Here is a 10242-nt window from a genome sequence, read left to right as displayed (position 1 = left end):
CATCTTACCCCACTAGTGCGCAGTTTAACCATGTTGCTGAGGCACTGATTCAGAAGCATCCTTGCCTTAAAGAACCAGGGTCATATAATGGATGCTACGCATGGCAACAAAGACTAAAACATAAAATGGCCAGCTATAGATCTAAATGGAGAGGGCTAGGATGCCCTGAGCTTGATGTGAACTCTCTCAGAAAGAAGCGAGCATAGAGCATGAGAAAGCCCCTGCAAAGAATATCCAAAAAAAAAGCCAAGAAGGGCAGGCAGAGGTGAACTATTTACCTCCTCACCCACAAGGAGAAACAGAAGGAACTTTGGAGCTCCTTGATGAAGTAAAGAAGAGGAACAACTGCCAGGTCATCAGTGAGAAAATGGCAAAGACTTTCTCCATTCGCAGGCAGGAAGTTGCACCACAAGCACCACAAATCTGTGACATAAGAGACCGATGGCCGGCTCTTTTCGATGCAACTCAGGTTAATATTGTTTTATAAAATGGTTTGCAGTATGTGCTATGTCAGTCAATTTACTACATGAACAAATTGCACCTTTTTATTTGTATTTTATACAGATAAATGAAGAATTCAGAAGGATCACCGCTGGTTGCCTTGAGAGAACATTCATGGCAAAACTGGACCAGTATACCCCAAAAATAATGGCACTGGTGTCCTCAAGAGGAGGAGATTCAGCACATAAAGAACATGCTGCTAGAGGTATAAATAAATGTAACAAGGTTCATTTCAAATAGAAAAAAAAATCACTTTATTTTTAGGAGGTGTTGATGGGTTAGTTAAATAAATATTTCAATCAATAAATCATAAATTCATCTTTTTAAAGATTGTTTCATTTTCTTGTATTATTTTATTTACAGGACCAGTCGGTAGAAAGTAGGAGAGAAGCTGCAATCCGTAGCCTAATCGTGTACCTGAGAGAACAGGAGGAGGATCTCTTTAAAGAACAGCTGCTAAGTAATCCAACACTTCAACTTCAAGGATTTAACCTGGGCAGTATTTAGGGGTGGCAGACTGAATGACTGGGTGCAACTGAATGATAGGAACCAAAATCAGGACCATCAGTGATATATTCAGGAAGTTTGGTGAAAAGTGAAAGTTTTCTACGTTTTATCAGAACTTTATGGGCAGCGTTTGTTTGTCAAAAGTATGTCATTAAAAATGTTTGTTTTGCTACTAAACAGCCGTCCCCAAAGCCCACGTTAAATCCTGAAGTTAACCCAAGTGCAGATTCACTGTACATTATTCTTGTTTTTACATAAGACAAAAAACACTGATGTTGACTCTGATCTACTTATGCCAGAATGGTGATGAAGTGATGAAGATTGTTGTGAGCAGAGGGGCATCTGAACCAGCCAACGCAACAGTGGTGATTGAGGGAGCAGAAGTCCTGGATGGCCTGACTGTCCCAAGAGCATGTGCCTTGCTCATGGGACTAATGTATGCACTCAACCTGAGTTACCCAAAAGAGTTACCTGAAAAGCACTTTTGAGGTATTTCAAAAGATATTCCTTGAGCTGGATGCTCTGAGAGCAAGTCCCAAGGTAATGTCTCTAAAAGCTAAACTGCTGCACTGAAAATTAGGCTGCATTCTAATTTCACTGTTATGTTTAATGCAGTTTAATACAAGTCATTTCTTTGAAGGATCATTTTGAAGACTAGTTTGTCATTTTTTTTTTTTACTTTTGAGCTGTTAGCTGTCAATATTTAGACCTACATACATACGTACACATTTGATATATTCTGTGTTCTTTTTTGGAAGAAGTATGACTGCTATGTAAAATATGTTTCAATATTCTTCAGGAAGAAATATGTATAATATGTAATATTTGATTTCATGTCTTCATTTGGAGCTCCTCCATGTTTATTTGATGGTAAACAGTTGGACAAGTTGGCCATTATATGCAGTGGTGGAGTGAGTACACGACTTCAGTACTTGAGTAAGAGTACAAATCCTCCTTGTCAAATTTACTCCACTACAAGTAAAAGTAGCTCTGTCAAAATGTTACTCGAGTAAGAGTATGAAATCAATTTTCTACTCGAGTACAAATTACAAAGTACAAATCCTTAAAATCTGTACTCAAGTAAATTTACTCCGTTACTTTCCACCACTGATTATATGTAATAAACAAGTTTGACCATTAAACTGACTGAACTGTATTTATGTTCATAAAATTAATGTTATTGATAAAAAAAACAATTGAGAAAACAATTTGAAATATTTGTGATGAGGAATGAAAAACAAATGAGCTGGAATAGCTTAAATTAATTATATTGACAACTTCATTGAACTTTAACCATTTTATTAAAATTGAGTTGGTTCACCTGAATTGAACTTGAACCATTTTATTAAAATGAAGTTGGTTCACCTTAATTAACTGTTTGCAGGATGAAGTAAATCATGTCGGTTGTCCTTAAATAACTTAGTTTCTAACATTAAAAGACTTGTTGGATTTACTGAAAGGTTTTAGTTGGAATTTCTTAAAAAGATTGACGCAAATTGTTACCTTCATTGAATTAAGCTGAGCCACTATATTTTTTTTTAGAGTGTATAGAACAGAAATATAAAGTGCTTGTTGAATTGCACGTTGCTCTCCTGCCTAAGAATAAAAGATAAATGATGACAGAATTACAGACTTATGACATACTACAATAATGAATTAGCAGTTATAATTTGTGGCTACCCAACTATGTAAAAATGCAACATTATAACATACAATAGATAATAACACACAACAAATCAGCAGCAGTGGACAAGTTAAAAATGATCACAATCAGTGGCAACGGGTTTGATTTTCCAAAGTTGAAGATGCTTGGAAAATGAAGCAATAGTGGGTAGATCAGGCACTTGGTGCGGAGTTCCAAGAATTTGTCGCTCCGTAGGAAAAAGTTGCTTGACCAAAGGTCCTTCTCCTTAAAAGAACAGTGGGTTAGCACAGCAAATCAGAGACCTTTTCTCCAAAAATAACAGGTGGACGAGAGCTTGGATGACTCTGACCTATCTCGCTTATGGGCGGTACAAAGTCAAAGTCTTCTTTTGGAAGCCTCAGTCCTCCTGTGGGCGTCTCTTTCCCGAGTGAATGGTCTTATATGGTAGAAGCACATGCATGCAGAAGCCAACTTTTAACATACACTTGCATACTTGCACTTAAGTGCGTTCACACTGTGTACAAGCAGAACAGAGACACCTAGTGCCAAAAACGCAGAACTACAGCACACAGACTTCCCACAATGCCATTTTTCTTAAAGGGCCATGACGCACTTTCCGGAAACGATGGTCGCAACATTCAGATGAAGCACGGACGGCCGGAAGCCCCGCCCGGCACGCTATAGAGCGGTTTCAAATAAAAGAGGGACGGCCTGAGGGCAACCTGCTTCTTACGCACTTTGAAGAAAATTGAACAAGTGTGAGTAGTAAGTACGCAAACTCTCTGTACTCTTTGTACACGCTATTAAAACATTATAATTGTTAAATGGCTTTAAGTGACCTTTAAACGGCATACATTGAGCTAGCTTAAGTAGCACACGGCCTTCAACTTCAGAGGCTCATATTCAAAAAACTAAAGCAGACAGCAGGCTGAATTCTATATAGTTTGAAAGCATATTGACTGCGCTTTCCCTCCTTTTTTTGTTTTACAGAACTCCCTTCTATGGCAGGAGGCTGGTCCACCGGTCACACCTGTAATTGATTGCAGCAGCTACTCACAGTGAACATGGCCACCTTGTGCCATGCCATTCTGCGCATGCGTCAGAGGATCGTTTGAGCTCAGACTTCCCAAGGCGAAGTTCGAGGGCGCCATGTTTTCACGGGAAGACGATGGAAGACGACGGAAGACGACGTGGACAGTCGTTTAACAAGGAAATTCATCGATGTGGAGCCATATGGGTAGGTCATATGCTTATCTGACTTGTTTTCTGTCACCTTTCCTGTTCCTGTTCAATGTTTACGTCAGTGTCATAATGTGACATACGCGACGTTAGCATTAGCTTACCTTTAGCCTGCCAGCCAGCTAGCTAGCTAGCTAGCTAGCTCGCTATCAACTGCGAGCTGTTTTCGGTTGCAGAACAGGAGATTTTTATGTTTATTAAATGTGTAAGGATTCGTCCCTTTTATATATGTTATGTGATTATTTTGGCAGCAACAGTGTCCTCTAAGCCATGGGAACCGCGTGTAGCGCAAACATTTGTTGAAGTATGCTAGCGACCTGAGTCTTGTGGATACCGTCGGGGAGCGGGAGTTTTTGTTTGTGACAAGTATTCCATGGAAGTGAATTTTGGAACTTTAATTTCACCTATACACATACACGATCTCTAGACACCTGGGGTGAAGGACGCGCCACAGAGATGCCGCCGCCGGGGTCAAGGTGGCCAACCCCTACAGAAGGTAACATTACAATATGTATATGGTTATTTGAATCTGGAAATGGCAGTTTAGCCTTTTAAGTTTTATTGATTTAAAGAGTTGGATAATGGAGTTCCTCAACGATATCCCGTTGTGAGGAAAAAAGAGTTTTGTTTAGGTTAGGTTTCAAGACACAGATGAAAAATGTGTATTAACCCATAGATGCATAAGTGGGTCAAAAATGACCCAGTCAGGTTGTTTTCTTGAAATATCTTCATAATGATTTTTTTTTTATCATTTCATATTCCAGTTATTCCGAAAAAAAACATGTTTTTAATATAATACCATTCAAATTTTTAACTTACCTTTTATACATTTCAAGAAATATGGACTCTTATGGAAGAGTGTAGGGTCCAGTCACTCATGCATCTTAGGGTTAAGAACTAAGTTGATTTTGAGTGTTTTGTTTAAAAAAAAAAAAACAAAAAAAAAACCCAACAAATATTGTCAAGCAGCTTTGTCGTTTGGACTACTAACCATTGTGATGATTTTAGATTTTGTAGTTGCCATAATTGAAATGATTTCTCCATCCATTTAACAGAATGCTGAAGGATGTTGACGCTCAAGAATTTGGTCCCAACAGCTTAGACAAGGTAAGATTACAGTACAGCTGTTGAATGACACCAACATGGTTTAGTTATTCATTCATTTTCTATGTCTCTTATCCTCACTAGGGTGGGGGTATGCTGGAGCCTGATTTGGGGCGAGAGGCGGGGTACACCCTGGACCGGTGGCCAGCCAATCCCAGGGCACATACAGTACATCCGGAAAGTATTCACAGCGCTTCACTTTTTCCACATTTTGTCAAGTTACAGCCTCATTCCCAATTGTATTAATTTAATCTCTTACCTCAAAATACTCCATTATGACAATGTGAAAAAGTTTTTTTTTTTACTTTTTTGAATTTATTAAAAATAGAAAACAAAAAAATCACATTTACATAAGTATTCACAGCCTTTGCCATGAAGCTCAAAATTGAGCTCAGGTGCATCTTTTTTCCACTGATCATCCTTGAGATAATAACTGTCTATATAAGGTCCCACAGTTGACTGTGCATGTCAGAGCACAAACGCCAAGCATGAAGTCAAAAGAACTGTCTGTAGACCTGCGAGACAGGATTGTCTTGAGGCACAAATCTGGGGAAGGATACAGAAACATTTCTGCTGCTTTGAAGGTCCCAATGAGCACAGTGGCCTCCATCCCTACAGTGAAGCATGGTGGTGGCAGCATCATGCTGTGGGGATGTTTTTCAGCAGCAGGAACTGGCAGACTAGTCAGGATAGAAGGAAAAATGAATGCAACAATATATAGAGATATCCTGGATGAAAATATTGCTGCATTCATTTTTCCTTCTATCCTGGCTGGTCGAATAATGGGGGCCACTGTGCTCATTGGGACCTTCAAAGCAGCAGAAATGTTTCTGTATCCTTCCCCAGATTTGTGCCTCAAGACAATCCTGTCTCGCAGGTCTACAGACAGTTCTTTTGACTTCATGCTTGGCGTTTGTGCTCTGACATGCACAGTCAACTGTGGGACCTTATATAGACAGTTATTGTATTTCCAAATCATGTCCAGTCAACTGAATTTACTGCAGGTGGACTCCAATTGAGTGTATAGTAGACACCAAACGTCCAGAAGGAGGCGACTGGCACACTAGTGTGGGAAGTCCATACCTGCATGAGGAAAGTGGAAGTCAAAAAATAATCATTCTAATAATACGATTCCCAATTAAGGGAATAAATCCCAGGTCTTTGGTTTAGTTATGAAATGTTGAATTCATTTCACAGGTGCCTCAACCTGTGGCTGTGTTGTGTTTTTGTGCACAGTCATCTGGAAGTAAATACAGCTTTACTACAAATGCAGTGAAGCTGTTCTGGTTTGAAATAATGTTTTGTAGAAGATGTGTTAAGATCATTTCATTCAAAGAAGGCCATCTTAAAAAAATACTACACAATCATATTGGAAAAGTGGTGTAGGTGGTAGCTTAAATCATGTAAATATTACTTATAATTTGCTCCAAATAAAGTCAGGGAAAACTAGTTAAACAATCCTGAAAAGCGAGTACATTTATATGGATTTTGAAGTAGATTCAAAGGTAGTTTGGGGTCAAATTTACTAGCAAAGAGTACCTCTTTCATTCAAAAAAAGTAAATTTGACCAGAGTATTTCCCAAGGAAAAGTTGCTTGGGAATTGTGCGTGCAAATTGTTACCTAGCTTTTCTCAAGTAAATGGCACTCCAAATTTTTTTTCAGTGTACTGCCCAGTGGACCGCGACCTCCTCCAGCTGTTTTTGGGAGTTCTTTTGTCTCTGGACTGCTCCATGGTATGCCTTCTGCCCCTATCGCCTTGCTTTTCCTTTTTTGGACTGCACTAATGAATACAGATATTCTGGCTGCCACATGAATTACATGTGCAGCATTCTCCATCCATTTAACAGAATACTGAAGGATGTTGACGCTCAAGAATTTGGTCCCAACAGCTTAGACAAGGTAAGATTACAGTACAGCTGTTGAATGACACCAACATGGTTTAGTTATTCATTCATTTTCTATGTCTCTTATCCTCACTAGGGTGGGGGTATGCTGGAGCCTGATTTGGGGCGAGAGGCGGGGTACACCCTGGACCGGTGGCCAGCCAATCCCAGGGCACATACAGTACATCCGGAAAGTATTCACAGCGCTTCACTTTTTCCACATTTTGTCAAGTTACAGCCTCATTCCCAATTGTATTAATTTAATCTCTTACCTCAAAATTCTACACAAAATACTCCATTATGACAATGTGAAAGTTTTTTTTTTTACTTTTTTGAATTTATTAAAAATAGAAAACAAAAAAATCACATTTACATAAGTATTCACAGCCTTTGCCATGAAGCTCAAAATTGAGCTCAGGTGCATCTTTTTTCCACTGATCATCCTTGAGATAATAACTGTCTATATAAGGTCCCACAGTTGACTGTGCATGTCAGAGCACAAACGCCAAGCATGAAGTCAAAAGAACTGTCTGTAGACCTGCGAGACAGGATTGTCTTGAGGCACAAATCTGGGGAAGGATACAGAAACATTTCTGCTGCTTTGAAGGTCCCAATGAGCACAGTGGCCCCCATTATTCGACTAGCCAGGATAGAAGGAAAAATGAATGCAGCAATATTTTCATCCAGGATATCTCTATATATTGTTGCATTCATTTTTCCTTCTATCCTGACTAGTCTGCCAGTTCCTGCTGCTGCTGCATGATGCTGCCACCACCATGCTTCACTGTGGGGATGGAGGCCACTGTGCTCATTGGGACCTTCAAAGCAGCTGAAGTGTTTCTGTATCCTTCCCCAGATTTGTGCCTCAAGACAATCCTGTCTCGCTGGTCTACAGACAGTTCTTTTGACTTCATGCTTGGCGTTTGTGCTCTGACATGCACAGTCAACTGTGGGACCTTATATAGACAGTTATTATATTTCCAAATCATGTCCAATCAACTGAATTTACTGCAGGTGGACTCCAACTGAGTGTATAGTAGACACCAAACGTCCAGAAGGAGGCGACTGGCACACTAGTGTGGGAAGTCCATACCTGCATGAGGAAAGTGGAAGTCAAAAAATAATCATTCTAATAATACGATTCCCAATTAAGGGAATAAATCCCAGGTCTTTGGTTTAGTTATGAAATGTTGAATTAATTTCACAGGTGCCTCAACCTGTGGCTGTGTTGCGTTTTTGTGCACCGCCATCTGGAAGTAAATACAGCTTTAGTACAAATGCAGTGAAGCTGTTCTGGTTTGAAATAATGTTTTGTAGAAGATGTGTTAAGATCATTTCATTCAAAGAAGGCCATCTTAAAAAAAATACTACACAATCATATTAGAAAAGTGGTGTAGGTGGTAGCTTAAATCATGTAAATATTACTTATAATTTGCTCCAAATAAAGTCAGGGAAAACTAGTTAAACAATCCTGAAAAGCGAGTACATTTATATGGATTTTGAAGTAGATTCAAAGGTAGTTTGGGGTCAAATTTACTAGCAAAGAGTACCTCTTTCATTCAAAAAAAGTAAATTTGACCAGAGTATTTCCCAAGGAAAAGTTGCTTGGGAATTGTGCGTGCAAATTGTTACCTAGCTTTGCTCAAGTAAATGGCACTCCAAATTTTTTTTCAGTGTACTGCCCAGTGGACCGCGACCTCCTCCAGCTGATTTTGGGAGTTCTTTTGTCTCTGGACTGCTCCATGGTATGCCTTCTGCCCCCATCGCCTTGCTTTTCCTTTTTTGGACTGCACTAATGAATACAGATATTCTGGCTGCCACATGAATTACATGTGCAGCATTCTCCATCCATTTAACAGAATACTGAAGGATGTTGACGCTCAAGAATTTGGTCCCAACAGCTTAGACAAGGTAAGATTACAGTACAGCTGTTGAATGACACCAACATGGTTTAGGTTATTCTATGCTTTACAGTGTCAAAACCTTTTTTCAAGTCGAAGATTGGTTTGAAATTGGAAACGGACAAGGATCTACGTTCTTATATATTGAATGACAGCTGATGCCTTCCATACACAAGGAAAAACTGCCGCAGAAATTGAGAGAGTGAGATTTGTGGTTACAGGAGTTATTGATGTACAATTGAGTTCTTTCAACATAAAAGTATCAATGCCCAATCTGCATCTTTTGTTTTAGAATATTTAATCCTTAATCCATTTGTAGAAAGCTTGCTGGCCACAGTAAAGTAGCAACTCGTCACATTATGAATACATGTACCAGATGATAAATGATGAGTTTTGTTGCTCCATCAGGTTACATCTGGAGGTGTTTGATAAAGACATGGACATGAAGGATGACTTTATGGGAAGGTACTGCTTCCAGTACACATTAGTAGTGTTGTTATTATCGATACTGTCACATACTGCAACTGCTTGATAATACTGCTTACTACCTCCAGCGCAGCGATGCCAGTATTGAGAAGAGCACCGCCATCCTCCTTTATCTACACTTTATTGTCCGATTCACAAGAAAAATTATGTCACACACTTACAGTATATTAAAGACAGGTTGTAGAATTTGATATGGTTGGAATCATTTAGAACATTCATGTAGAACGCAAATGATATTAAATATATATGTATAAATATCAAATATTGCAGTGTAAATAAATAAAAATAAACATGAATTAGAGAAAAGAAATCCATTCCATTATCAAGTGGTTGAAATAATTGTCATGTTTCTCAACATGCAGGCTGAAGGTCAAACTGAAGGACATAATTGATTCTCAGTACACGGATCAGGTATGGAAACGGCTTATATTATTGTCATTGAATTGTTCAAGCATTCAAAGGATTGTGTGTGTTTTATGTATCAGTGTATCAGTACACGCTCAGTGATGTCAAGTCAGGTCGCGTTCACCTGATCCTGGAATGGCTTCCAACAGCCTCGGAGGCAGACCAACTGGATAAGGGGGGTGCTTCCAGAAGAAGAAAAAGCGTACTAATGCTTCATTCAACTATAAAAAATACTAATATCGAACCATTCTCTTCAGATTCTCAAGTTCTACTCCAGGCAGTCCTACCAGAACAAAGCCGTTCCATCTGTGGGACTTTTGTTTGTCTTCATCGAACAAGCAGATGGTTTACCAGTAAGTGAGTCGAGGAGGTACTGAGGAGGCATGATCTGTGTTTTATTATGACCCATGTGGCGTGTCAACAGGTGAAAAAGAGTGGAAAAGAGCCAAAAGTGGGAGCGGATATGCTTCTTGGAAAAACATCCCACAAAACTACTGTGAGACTAAGCGTGGCAACTAGCCAAATAATAACCAGGGTATTGGCATCCGGGACTAACACGTCCATCTTTGC

At 39.3% G+C, this 10242-nt stretch overlaps 1 long non-coding RNA gene across 1 annotated transcript; it reads left to right on the top strand.

Moving 5' to 3' along the window:
* Positions 1–3279: 3279 nt before the first annotated feature.
* On the top strand, positions 3280–4349 carry LOC144902090 (uncharacterized). Its single transcript, XR_013630345.1, has 3 exons — positions 3280–3418; positions 3644–3890; positions 4320–4349. It is a non-coding gene; the product is annotated as an uncharacterized LOC144902090 (long non-coding RNA).
* Positions 4350–10242: the final 5893 nt, after the last annotated feature.

The sequence above is a fragment of the Doryrhamphus excisus genome, linkage group LG19 (genome assembly GCF_037039965.1).
Source record: "Doryrhamphus excisus strain RoL-2023G ecotype Guam linkage group LG19, RoL_Dexc_Guam_v1.1, whole genome shotgun sequence".
Taxonomy (NCBI): Eukaryota; Metazoa; Chordata; class Actinopteri; order Syngnathiformes; family Syngnathidae; genus Doryrhamphus; species Doryrhamphus excisus.
Note: the sequence above shows the minus strand (reverse complement) of the source record. Positions and strands in the feature narration are given on the sequence as shown.